We start from the raw sequence: 14,089 nt of genomic DNA, 5'->3' as shown, positions 1-14,089 counted from the left end.
CTGTCTAATATCAGCTCGCTTCCGCTGAGGGGGAAGGGGAAGGGTGGCAATATTTGAGGTGTGTCCATATAAACAAGCACAAAAGTGATCATTTCATGCAGCGCTAAAGGGAAGTTTTAGGAACCACCAAAAGCAGATCTTAACTGTAACGCAGTTGATAATGACATGGATTTCGAGAGCGGAAGCGCAGCCTATCCAGCTGTGTGCTCATGGAATGAGAGTTGTGCCTTTTGGAATGGTTTCCCCCCATTTAATTTCATTTGATTTAAAAAACCAAGCCTAGCCTACCTTCCCCTTAATCAAGGCTAGTTTAGCAGCTTTGCACAGTGCGTATTTTCATCCTGGCCATGCATTAGCAAAGTAGCCTATGAATAAAGAGTTTTTTTAATGGTCTACTGAGAGTGGCTTGAAATATTGTGGAAGTTTTTGCCCTCGTGCTTTTTCATGATTCACAATTCACATACCTGCATATTTCATTTTGCTTGTTCAAGTAGCCTATACATCCCCGTTGTCAAAGAGCGCCCCTCGTCCGATTACCAAATACGTGCTCCACCAAACTATTCAGTCCTTCTATAATGCCATATCAACGGCAGATTTTTTGAGAATGTGCCTCGCCCATAGGCAATAATACAATTGACAGGAGCCATGTATTTTGTATAGACGTGTGAATGTTATGCATAGAGAGATTTACTCCTAGGTGTGTGCACAGTGCCGTGGAACTAGAGATGGGATTTTTGATATCATGCTTTTTACCCCATCTGATTTAGAAATATTGCAAGCCTCCCCTCTTCTGAATGAACCTCTAAAACTCTTAGCTATTTGATTTTGAATTTCAGGACCCCTTTAGGTATAAAAAAATATGGGCATCGAATTACAACACATTTGTAAATGCTAATAAAAGACAGTCAAAAAATGTATCATAAGGAATAAGGTTTTGACTGTTTATCATATATCTATGAGATATAAGAAAGCTCAGGAAATATTTTTGTTTTTTTGTACACATTTTGAACCCATTATTTCAGTTAGTCTGAAACTACCTCCATACTTCCATTTGTTTGTATGGGTTACCTTCAGATGACTCCCATTCAGTGGCAGTTCTAGACCATTTCAACTGGGGGGGCCAAGCTGGGGCCAGTTGTACTGTTAGAGGGGCCAGTTACATTAGACGTTATTGTTGTCATATCGTTTTCTTCACTGCATTGCAGGCATTAGCAGGCAATAGTGTTCATTAGTGTTCAGCGTTGCCACGATAGCAAAAATTAGTTATGTAAAAATTATTTCATACTCCACATTTAGGGGGGCCACAAGGGTCCAAAATTGGGGCACTGCCCCCCCCCCCTCCCAGAACCACAAACCACCCCTGCTCTCACTGCAGATGCAGAAGGCCGACATAAGCGGATGAGGTGGATTGAGATGCAGCCCATACAAAACACCTGATATCTGTAGCTTAAACTGATGGATTTTTATGGGGATTTTTTTATTATGTTGTTTAGATTGAAGCACGGATGCGTCAATAGACTTTTAAGGATTAATGAAGGCAGTTTTTTTGTCTTGCCCAATGCATTCACCAAATAGCAGCCTATCAATAAAGGGTTTGGCTCATGAGACTGATTTGAAATAAATATTAATCACCAAAGCTTGATTAAAAGAGTTTGGGAGCAGCAAAACAGTGTGCTCCCATTGTTATTTTGGATGTGCGTAAAAGCATCCATAGTCTACATTAATATTATATGCCCACAGCGAGAAAGTATGGTGCCTGTAACAATATTTAGACATAGCCTATTTAAAACAACTTTTTGTTTAGTTTTAATTACAATTTTATTCAAATTATTCATTCTCTTTTTAATTAATTTAATCTTGCTTATTGACAACTTCTGGCTTCTCCATGGCTCAGACATGGCAGACATAATGCAATTTAAAGAAGCCCTAGTCCCTATATCAGTGTGAATGCTTTGTTTAACAATATATTTCTATATTGAAGCCATGCAATTAGGCTTCTTACAATGTGGACTGCAAACATGTTCCAAGATATTTAGCAAAGATAGGATATGCCTACATACATCTTGTTATTTTGTTTCTGTAGGCTATTTAAGAAACTAGTCCATAATGGACTAACATTTGATTTGGAGTTACATTTACATTTTAATCATTTAGCAGACGCTCTTATCCAGAGCGACTTACAGTAGTGAATGCATACATTTCATTTCATGCATTTTTTTTTTTTTTTTGTAATTCAGATTTTTCAGGGGGTGCTGCTCCACCCTCAGCACCCCTACATTCCGCGGCTATTTATATATTGGTTTTAAAGAATCGGGAAAGTCCATTTGTGAAGTTCCATTTTGAGACCTTTCTGAATTCTCTAGGCCTATTAGCCATCGTTAGCTCTATTCTCAGAAGGTTCCGTGGAAGGAAAGGGTCCTAGAAAGGCCAGAAAGATGTACAAAGACTCCAGGCACCTCAGCCATGGACTGTTCTTTCTGCAAGCGGGACCGGAGCATCAGGTCTAGGACTAACAGGCACCAAGACAGCTTATATCCCGAAGAAATAAGACCTATCTGCACTGACTGCATACTCACAGGTATCCACCCACCCATTCACACATACAGACACTCTTGCACACACACACTCACATGCTGACGTCCACACACACACACACACACACACACACACACACACACACACACACACACACTCACCATATCTGCTGCTAATATTTATTATTATTGTTATTATACTTTATCCTGCTGCTAACAGTCACTTTTTTTTACCTCTGCTTACATGTATATAGCCTATTTACATCACTGCTCCAGTATCCCTGCACATTGAAACTATGGTACTGACCTTGCATGTACAGTATAGAAATTATATTCACATGTTTTTTTTTACTTTATATAATTTCCTCTTACCTTGATATTCAATAGATTTCTGGGAAGAGAGAGCTGCCAGTAAGCATTTCTCTGTACTGTTTTACACTTGTATTCTGTGCAGGTGTCAAACTTTCATTTGATTTTCTATTAAACAAACAAATATAATGTGTAAGATTTGTTTTTGTTGTTTGTTTGTTTTACATCATTCTGAGGTGATCTTGTTTTATGGGATGTAATAATGTCCCATATTTGCTTCGTTTAAAAGGCAGGCATATATTATACAGTGCCTTTTTGAAAGAAATCAGACCCCTTGACTTTTTCCACATTTTGTTACGTTACAGCCTCATTCTAAAATGGATTCAATTGTTTTTCCCCCCTCAGTAATCTACACACAATACCCCATAATGATTAAGCAAAAACAGGTTTTTAGACATGTTTGTAAATTTATAAAAAATTTAAAACTGAAATATTACATTTACATAAGTATTCAGACCCTTTACTCAGTACTTTGTTGAAGCACCTTTGGCAACGATTACAGCTTCGAGTCTTCTTGGGTATGACACAAAATGTTTGGCACACCTATATTTAGGGAGTTTCTCCCATTCTTTTCTATAGATCCTATCAAGCTCTGTCAGGTTGCATGGGGAGCATTACTGCACAGCTATTTTCAGGTCTCTCCAGAGATGTTCAATCGGGTTCAAGTCCGGGCTCTGGCTGGGCCACTCAAGGACATTCAGAGACCTGTCCTGAAGCCACTCCTGTGTTGTCTTGGCTGTGTGCTTAGGGTTGTCCTGTTGGAAGGTGAACCTTGGTCCTAGTCTGATGTCCTGAGCGCTCTGGAATAGGTTTTCATCAAGGATCTTCTCTGGTCTCATTAGACCAGAGAATATTGTTTCTTATGGTCTGAGAGTCTTTAGGTGCCTTTTGGCAAACATGTGCCTTTTAAAGAAGAGTTGCTTCCGTCTGGCTACTACCATAAAGGCCTGTTTGGCGGAGTGCTGCAGAGATAGTTGTCACCCTGACCAAGGCCCTTCTCCCCCAATTGCTAAGTTTGGCCAGGCTGCCAGCTCTAGGAAGAGTCTTGATGGTTCCAAACTTCTTCCATTTAAGAATGATGGAGGCCACTGTGTTCTTGGGGACCTTCAATGCTGCAGAAATGTTTTGGTACCCTTCCCCAGATCTGTGCCTCGACACTATCCTGTCTCAGAGCTCTACGGATAATTCCTTCGACCTCATGGCTTGGTTTTTGCTCTGACATGCACTGTCAACTGTGGGACCTTATATAGACAGGTGTGTGCCTTTCCAAATCATGTCCAATCAATTGAATTTACCACAGGTGGACTACAATCAAGTTGTAGAAACATCTCAATGATGATCAATGGAAACAGGATGCACCTGAGCTCAATTTCGAGTCTCATAGCAAAGGGTCTGAATACTTATGTAAATGAGGTATTTCTGTTTAATTTTTTTAAATAAATGTAAAAAAATTTCTAGAAACCTGTTTTCACTTTGTCATTATGGGGTATTGTGTGTAGATTGATGAGGAAAAATATAAATGTAATCCATTTTAGAATAAGGCCCTGAAAGTTGGGCGAGGTGAGCTGAAGGCCTATTAGCTAGCTATATGATTTTAAGACATGAAAATGACATGAAAGTCAAATAGGCCTACATGTATTTTGTAATAAATGTACACAAAATCATGTCAAAGACATAATGTCTTATATTTTGAAGGAATTCAAATGAAGAATTTCACAACAATGCTCTACAACAAAGCTTTCTTAGTGTCCAACGAGCTTTCTCTGCCCTTAACATGATTCTGAATACCTCCTAAACAAAGGTCATGTGGTTTGGTAAGAAGAATGCCCCTCTCCCCACTGGTGTGATTACTACCTCTGAGGGTAGTAAATCTAGACTTGGTTTCCTCTATCGTAATCGTTCCTCTTTCACCCCAGCTGCCAAACTAACCCTGATTCAGATGACCATCCTACCCATGCTAGATTACAGAGACATAATTTATAGATCGGCAGGTAAGGGTGCTCTCGAGCGGCTAGATGTTCTTTACCATTTGGCCATCAGATTTGCCACCAATGCTCCTTATAGGATGCATCACTGCACTCTATACTTCTCTGTAAACCCGTCGCAAGACCCACTGGTTGATGCTTATTTATAAAACCCTCTTAGGCCTCACTCCCCCCCATCTGAGATATATACTGCAGCCCTCATCCTCCACATACAACACCCGTTCTGCCAGTCACATTCTGTTGAAGGTCCCCAAAGCACACACATCCCTGGGTCGCTCCTCTTTTCAGTTCGCTGCAGCTAGCGACTGGAACGAGCAGCAACAAACACTCAAACTGGACTGTTTTATCTCAATCTCTTCAATCAAAGACTCAATCATGGACACTCTTACTGCCAGTTGTGGTTGCTTTGTGTGATGTATTGTTGTCTCTACCTTCTTGCCTTTTGTGCTGTTGTCTGTGCCAAACAGTGTTTGTACACTATTTTGTGCTACTACCATGTTGTCCTGCTGCCATGTTGTGTTGCTACCATGTTGTTGTCATGTTGTGTTGCTACCATGCTGTGTTGTCATGTGTTGCTGCCATGCTATGTTGTCATCTTATCTCTCTTTATGTAGTGTTGTGGTGTCTCTCTTGTTGTGATGTGTGTTTTGTCCTATATTTTTATTTATTTTTATTTTTACTCCCAGCTCCCATCCCTGCAGCAGGCCTTTTGCCTTTTGGTAGGCCGTCATTGTAAATAAGAATTTGTTCTTAACTGACCTGCCTGGTTAAATTAAAAAATATTATCGATGTGACCTACTCCTCCTAATTTATGCAATTTGTGGCTTTAGAGTAGGGTGAGCATTGGTTAATGGAACACCTGGCAAAGTGGGACACTTAAGCTTTGTAATTGATATCTTTAAATGTGGGCAATAACATAACTCCTGTGTGTTAGTGAGGAAGTATGTGATGATAAAAAATATGGGTATGGCGTCATCGTTGTGGGCGTGGTATCCCGTGTAATGACACGTGTCTCAAGGCATAATGGTAAGTAAATTGGGTTCTGAGGTAAATAATGTTAAGGTTATAAAAAACTCAGAAAGGATTTTCAGTGTCTCGGGATGTAATTGTAAATCAAAATGACTGTAAATGATTTTCTTACTACTCTCACTTTTTAGAATAGTGATATTGTGACAGTGTGCCAGTATGCCAATCGCCTACAGTCAAACTGGGACACTCCTCTAGGCCATTTTAATGCAGAACAAATATTTCCGGGGATTATGAAATACATGTTTTCTTAACAGAAATCAATTTTTTAAATACGATCAAATGTTCAATTTCATTTTCCTCAAATCTGCAAATCAGCTAGCTTGCTAAAAAAAACATGAAACATCCTAGCAAGCTATATTCATATCTAGAAAGGTATATGGTGACAAAAAAAAGTTTATTTTGCTGTATTTGACTCTGGTGACAATAAAACAGTCATTGAAATGTTTGATAGGTAAGGTCTTTCTGGTTTCGTTCTACAAAATGTCCATTAGAGTGTGATGTTGGGAATGTTGAGCTGATGGGCCTAGATGAAGTTCATTTTATTTGATGAATAGGCTATACAATTACATATAGGCTGCATCATATAATTATAATCAAGTATGATGATGATAATGATGATAATAATAATAATGATAATAATAAATTATCCTTCTTAATGTTCCACAAAAATACTTGAATAATGTTTTAATACATTTCATTTGTATGAATAACATTTTGAAATTACTCAAATACTCTTTAATTTATTATTCTTTACAAGAAAGATTTGTGTCCCACTTTGCCAATCAAGGTGTCGCAATTTGCCAGTATTGACTTAAAACATTTGGGCTCAGGACAGTTTGTGTTTCAAGAGTCATCTGTGTTTAATATTATAATTTTCCATGTATAGTGTAGTAGAGTTCATAAAGCTATTTAGAATGGTATCATGTTGGGGGTTAAGACAATGTAAAGCTTCTGAGTAAGGTGTTCCGGAAAACGCATTTTCAGAAAGTGTCCCACTTTACCAATACTCACCCTATACACCCGGTTTTACCCAATTTAATCTGACTGTGAATGGCTGAAAATGGATTGGAGAACCATGGTGCTGTAGCTAAATGTTTGTTTATTCTATTGTTATTGGGGTCTGGGAGGCTGTGTATTCATGTCCTCAGCAAATACTGTACAGCTGTATGTAAATAAGACAGCACGAACTGCACATGGCCGAGGAACGAGCGATACGGGCCAATCGCTGGCGTTCCTGCATCCTTCCCCGTAGCAACAAGATTACACATTCCGAATTCCTCCTGCATAGGCTACGCACTGAACAAAGGTAGTCCTATACGGTGACGTGCCTCTCTTGTATGCTACTGTAGGCCAGGATAGGATACTATTCGAAATACGTTTCCATGCAATTGCTAAGATTATTATATCGAATCATCACTGACGTGCGTGAGCATGATGCTAGTTGGCATTTATTGGGACGACTCATGTAGGCAGCTCTGCATTGTGGTCACTAGCTGGCACAGCCACAAAGGCATAGAATCTGATTGTTTAACCTAACCCTAACCTTAACCACACTGCTAACCGTAGTGCCTAACCCTAACCTTAAATTAAGACTAAAAAGTACATTTTTGTTTTCATGAATTTTGACGGAATAGCCCATTTTGACTTGCAGCTGGCCCATCAAGTGGAAATCGCCCAGATCTGCCCCCAGGGCAAGATTCACGACAATAAACGTCAACCTGCTATGACGATATCATTATTACAGGTCTAGTCAGAAGCCAAATATGGAGCAAATTCTGACCACGATTAACATTCCAGAGGTGGTTAGTCATTATATTCATAACTTCTGTTTCTCAAAAGGTGCTGCTCTCATCTCTTTGAGATTAGCCTGAATGTTCAAACAAGTTTCTATATTATTATAATAACCCTTACCTACTGGGGCTGAATTCACATGTCTAATGTAGCTTAAAATATGGCTCATAAACACATCTTGAGGGGCCATGCAGCGCATTGCTTTTTTGATTAGGCTACATGTTCAAAACAACATTGTGGATCATTGTCTAGTTGTAACAGAATTATTTAATTTAAATGAACGGGATTAGTTTGAACAGGTTGACGAGTCTATAGGCTGTATTGTGCGTGGCCGTGGCGCCTTTTTAAGACGTGTTATTCTTCATATGCCTCAGTGGAGATAGGTATTCCGTTAGTTTAAAAGCGCCACATTTGTGATTCCGTTTAATTATGCCGCTGCTGAATTGTGCGTCTGAGCCGCCAGTAATGGGGTAAGTCAGGCAGGTCACGTCAAAGAATAGGACCGAAATCAATTCTCCAGCTTTATGCAAATAGGGTGTCACAGAGGTCAGGGCGGGCGCGTGGCTTGTGCCTCCAAAGGCACACGCTTCAAACTTCCAATTCCAACAAAGACGGAAAGTAAAAGAATTGGGAATGTCCCCCTTCCACCCCCAACACATATACAAATACACGCCCCTCGCCCCTCCATACCGCAATCCTTCTCGCGCTCTAACTTTTTTTTGTCTCCTATCCAGAAAGGACGAAAAAAAAAATCCAATAACAATCAACGCTCCCCGGAGACAACAGACCGGTTGGGCAACACTGCACAACGGCTGGGGGATGTGTGTGTTCGTGCGTGCATGCGTGCGTGCGTGCGTTTGTGGGTGTGCGCCTTGAGCATATTCCAAATTAGTTTGCTGCGGAGGACAAGACAATGTCTGTTTCTGCATGGGACATGCTTATTTTTCACAACAATATTATCTGATGTCTATTTTAAATCAATGATGACAAGTTATAAGGTAAAGAAAAGTAGACCTATAAGAAAACAGGTAAAAATGTATTATTTTGCCTGAGTTGACAGGCCTAATATCTCTATCAAAACAGGAAATGGGGATGTTGCAATAACATATCCTACTGCCTTTTATTTCAGGAACGTATAGAATTGCGACAATATGCATACACAAAATGTTGGTGTTAAGCCCAAAAGAGGCTACAAAACATTCATTAATGCAACTGACTTCTTAGATTTATGTGCATTGTTTAAGAGCCAACATTACCTCTCCATAGTTTCCAGGAAGATGTTTGGTCTGTGACCGTTACCGTTGATTGATTTCAACCGTTTTGTTGGCCTTTACAATATAACCCTGATGCAGATAGCCCTGCTGCTATTCCAAATGTATCACTAATAATATTTAGTTTTAGAAGGGTGGGGGTTGGCTGAGTCTGTATATGTGATGTGTTTTTGCGCCAGATTGTGGGCATGTGATGGAAATGGTTAATTTCGCTGACAGTGACACGACAGACTGTTTCTATTGTTGAGTCGAGACGTTTGATAGTGGGGGTATTGGTTCTGGGCAGTTTGCCACAACGATGAAGCAGAGTTGATGACGCCTATTAAAATAATTAGGATTCCCTTCACACCAGGGACTGAACAAATCATATGTTATTTTGTGTGTGCTTTTTCTTCTCATAATGTTGAATCACACATTTTTTAAATGAAATTAACATGTTCAAAGAGTTGAATGCCCCTGGACGCCTAAGTGTAGGCTATAAGAGGCTAAGGTGCGTTTGAGCAGAGCATTGAACACTGATCTGCATAGATTCACTGGTGCTGTGCCTCATCTGCTCTGCGTCTTTGCCCCCAAACTGACACAAACCTGACTCCCCGCAGGCACTTTTCCCCTCCTTTTGATTCGTGCGTTTCGATGAATGGACGGACGGCTGTGGCACGTGTGTGTTGAATAGAGTCTCAGAGGACATGGGAAGATAAAGGCTGGATAAGTGTGGTATGGCTCTGTGTAATCTACATAATGGCTAGGAACCGTCAAGGACGGGGCAAGTGGTCGGGGTGGGAGTGGGGCGGGGGAAGACAGGGGCCTAGGCAATGGGGGAGGCTGACATCTGCCGCTGTGCTCCTCAGAGACTCCCGGTGGATCATGTTGCCGGGCCTTTCTATTGACGGCTGGACTGCTGCCATCTGCGTCCTAACTGACGCACAATGACAGCTTGGGGCCTTTATAAAGACCGAGACAAACGACAGAGGGCCAGTGTGGACAAGTACTGCAGAGAGAACAGGACGCATTACGATTACGCACGCCTCTTTACAATCCCTGGCCTCGACGTTAACAGTGAAAACGTATTGAGGTTGAAGATAACGAGTCGTGTGTGCTTCCTGACAGTCACCATGCCAAAGGGTTTCCTTATAAAACGTTCTAAAAAGGCTGGTCCTGTTTCATACAGGATGCGCGAGGAGGACTTGGCGCTGGTCGCCAACTGTTCGCCGCTAGTCGAGAATGCCCCAGTTCATGCACAGCCCTCGGTGTGCCACAACTTTATCAGAGTTCCGAGCCGGGTTATTTTCGGTGGTATGTCAGAGTCTCACTGCGCGCCCTCGCTGAGCCCGACCCGACCGGACAGCGAGGGATATCAGTACCCACCAGCGGACGCCGCTCATCAAATGCTCAGCTCTCTATCTCCTGCTCCAGCAGATACCTTTCCCGAGGCAAATTTGGGAAGCTTCGCCATTGATGGCGCCCCAGTGTCGCCGTCTCTTCCGGAGATGACCACCAGACTGGACACCATGTGCGGGAATGCTAAATATGCAGCAGTGAAGCGACCTGCCTTCTCCAACGCCAGATCTACCCATACTAATTCCAAAAAGCGCAAGTCCTCAAGCTCCCCAAACCAAGAGAAGAAGTCCAGCGTCCGACATGAGGTAACCACATCTCCCGTCCTCGGTTTGCGCATTACGGAGGAGGCAGAGGATGAGGTGAAGCAGCGCTCCAACACCAGTAGTCCGCTTGGAGAGTTCATCTGTCAGCTTTGCAAGGAGCGGTACGCGGACCCTCTAACTTTGGCCTTTCACAAGTGCTCTCGCATCGTCCGAGTCGAATATCGCTGCGACGAGTGTGACAAAGTTTTTAGTTGTCCCGCTAACCTGGCCTCCCACCGACGTTGGCACAAGCCAAAGGGTTTCCAAGTGGAGAGAGTCTCGTCGCAAAGAGAGGAGAGCCGGCCTCATACACCAACAGCCAGATATACGCTCCCACCCTCCACGCCACCCTCAGACTCGGGCTCTGATGAAGAAATGATGTTCAGCTGCCCACAGTGCTCAAAGAAATTCAGAAAACAAGCGTACCTGAGGAAACACCTGGCCTTGCACAACAGGAAAGCAGCTAGTCATCCCCAGAATCAGATTCCGTCCTCTCCTTTGGCCATAGTCACAGACCAACCGCTCGAGTCCGGCCGGGAATCACCCCAGCCCTCCGCCAAATACGCAGGGACCGAGCGCATCACAAAGGTGACAGGAGAGATGTTTCCGTGTCGATTTTGTGGGGATAATTTCTTCTCCTCCCCTGGCCTCACCAGACACATCAACAAGTATCACCCAACGGAGCACAGACAGGTGATCGTTTTGTCTCAAACTATTTAATGGCCTCAGGCTTTTGCTTCGGCATCAATGACTTCATTCCGTTTGGACAGAGTTATTGTAAACATTTGTTTCACCTCGCGAAGGGACAAACCTCTTTGTTGTGAAATCACAAATGTTCCTTCTGAATAGTATAGTTTTGTGTAAATGTCTTCTTTTTCTTTCTTTTTTTTTACAAAAGTATATTTATCTATAATCTATTATTTATTTGATATTTATTGATTTGTTTATTTAATAATGTATTTGTTTATTTATTTATCTGCCCAGATTTGTATTAATCATGTTGCTTTTGACTGGGTTGATGTGAGCAATGACATACAAACCAATTAAGCATTGCCTCAAATGACCTCTGTCCAAATTAATGTCATACTTTTCCTTGAAACACAATACTATCATGCCAACTTCTTCCTGAAATAATAAAGTATAAATCTACTCTGCAATTGTGTATTTATTATATAAAATATCTTATTGTGTTTACTTTTTGTTAGGCTACATCCATTTCTGCAACATCTACTTTCCATACATGGCAACACCAAATCCCAAAATATGCCCTTTATTTAGAGTTGATGGATCAGGTCTACTTGTGATGTGATAGATAGACCATTGAAAAACATGGTCAATGCCATGTCCCCGTTTGATATAGAATGGGCCCAACCGACAATCAATTTCCAACTTTATACATCGACCTTGACAGTGGTCATTAGGTTCAAGTTCAGGGGAAGCGGGGCAAGGTGCAATATGATAACGTTTAGTCTTTAGTTCAGCCTAGTCTTATAGACTAGAAACAACATAGTAAACGTAATCCTGGACACAAAAAATGTATATGATACTGTATCATACTAAATGGAGTGTCTCGTATTTACGAACAGAATAATTCGAAATGCTCTGAGACCAGGTTGCAGCGTTCTACAGACAGAAGGGGCATTCTTATGGTAAAAAAAAGTATTTTGGCTATATTTACGAAAATACACACGTTTTCATAAAACGTAGTGATTAGCCTATTATCCATTTGAAAATGTAGCCATATTACCATTTAAAAATATGTTGGAAATCTGGCACATGAGTAGGCCCTACTTTTTTAACGCTATTCCAAAATAAATGTAAATGGTTGAAACTGAAATGGCTTCTAATAAAAAGCCAGGGAAGAGTCCTTCATTCATTTTAGCCGCAAGAGATCCTCTCATATCAACTGAAAACAATTGTTGTTAAGCTACACTGGTATCATCCCGCACCCTTGTGGTACAAAAAATTATTGCTGCCGCTTGCTTTTACGCCCCAGAAAAGGGAACTCCCTCTCTCCTTGAGTAGCCTGGATACCAGTCTTTTTAGCTAACATTCCACTCCTTGCCACTCGCCAAAGGCAAAGACTACTCCTTGGGCAGAGTGGAGTAGAATTGAATGCATGGAATAGAAGGAATGGTCAAAGAAGTGTTGAGAATAAATAAATCCTTATGAAGCACTGATGTATTCCAGTGGCTTTCTGTACCATACCTCCATGCTGAAGGTTTCATCTTTTCCAGAGACAATCGGGTAAATGCTTAGCTACTTGTTTGTATTCATGAATATTTGACAGATGCCTTAATTACAAGTAAGTGTTTGTAATGAAACTGGTAAATGTTGTGAAGATAAAGTAGTAACGGCATGAAGTAATGTTCCCCTGGGAAAAGTCAAGTTCCTCTACGTCTAACAATACAATATATAATTGTGCCGCCATCAGAAAGTGCTCAAGGTTCCCCACTATGACCCTTTTGGTGGCCATGGCATCAGTAGCATTAGAGGTTGTTACAATAAGAGATTACACGTTTGATCATGTTTTCATGATACTCTGGTACTCTTCTCTGCGTGTGTGTGTGTGTGTGTTTAGCCTGGAGTGCAAGATGGAACGTCAACCATCACTAACATACAGGCAGTGACTGGAAAGGTCAAGACTCCCCATAACCCTGTGAGCACTCACTTAGCCAACATACTCACCTACAACATTTTACTTTTACATGGAAGAATGACTTCAGAATCCAGTACTTACAATCCACACTGTCATAAAACCTCTCACCCTGTTATGTTTGCATGTCTACTGCACGACCATCATCACTCATGATGGTCGTGCAGGGGCTGAGTCACTGACTTACTGGTGTTCTTCCATGCCGTCCATGGGAGGGGTGCGTCACTTGAGTGGGTTGAGTCACTGACGTGGTCTTCCTGTCTGGGTTGGCGCCCCCCCCTTGGGTTGTGCCATGGCGGAGATTTTTGTGGGCTATACTCGGCCTTGTCTTCGGACGGTAAGTTGGTGGTTGTAGACATCCCTCTAGTGGTGTGGGGGCTGTGCTTTGGCAAAGTGGGTGGGGTTATATCCTGCCTGTTTGGCCGTGTCCGGGGGTATCATCGGATGGGGCCACAGTGTCTTCTGATCCCTCCTGTCTCAGCCTCCAGTATTTATGCTGCAGTAGTTTATGTGCCAGGGGGCTAGGGTCAGTCTGTTTCATCTGGAGTATTCTCTTGTCTTATCCGGTGTCCTGTGTGAATTTAAATATGCTCTCTCTAATTCTCTCTTTCTCTCTTTCTTTCTTTCTCTCGGAGGACCTGAGCCCTAGGACCATGCCTCGGGACTACCTGGCATGATGACTCCTTGCTGTCCCCAGTCCACCTGGCCATGCTGCTGCTGCAGTTTCAACTGTTCTGCTCGCGGCTACGGAACCCTGACCTGTTCACCGGACGTGCTTGTTGCACCCTCGACAACTACAATGATTATTATTATT

The 14,089-nt window shown here is 41.9% G+C and overlaps 1 pseudogene; it reads left to right on the top strand.

Annotated features, from left to right (window-relative positions):
- The first annotated feature begins 9,807 nt into the window (after nt 1-9,807).
- Nucleotides 9,808-11,498, top strand: LOC115154703 (insulinoma-associated protein 1a pseudogene; annotated as a pseudogene).
- The last annotated feature ends 2,591 nt before the right edge of the window (nt 11,499-14,089 follow it).

The sequence above is a fragment of the Salmo trutta genome, chromosome 19 (assembly GCF_901001165.1).
Source record: "Salmo trutta chromosome 19, fSalTru1.1, whole genome shotgun sequence".
In the NCBI taxonomy this organism is placed as follows: Eukaryota; Metazoa; Chordata; class Actinopteri; order Salmoniformes; family Salmonidae; genus Salmo; species Salmo trutta.
This window is presented reverse-complemented; position numbering and strand designations above follow the sequence as displayed.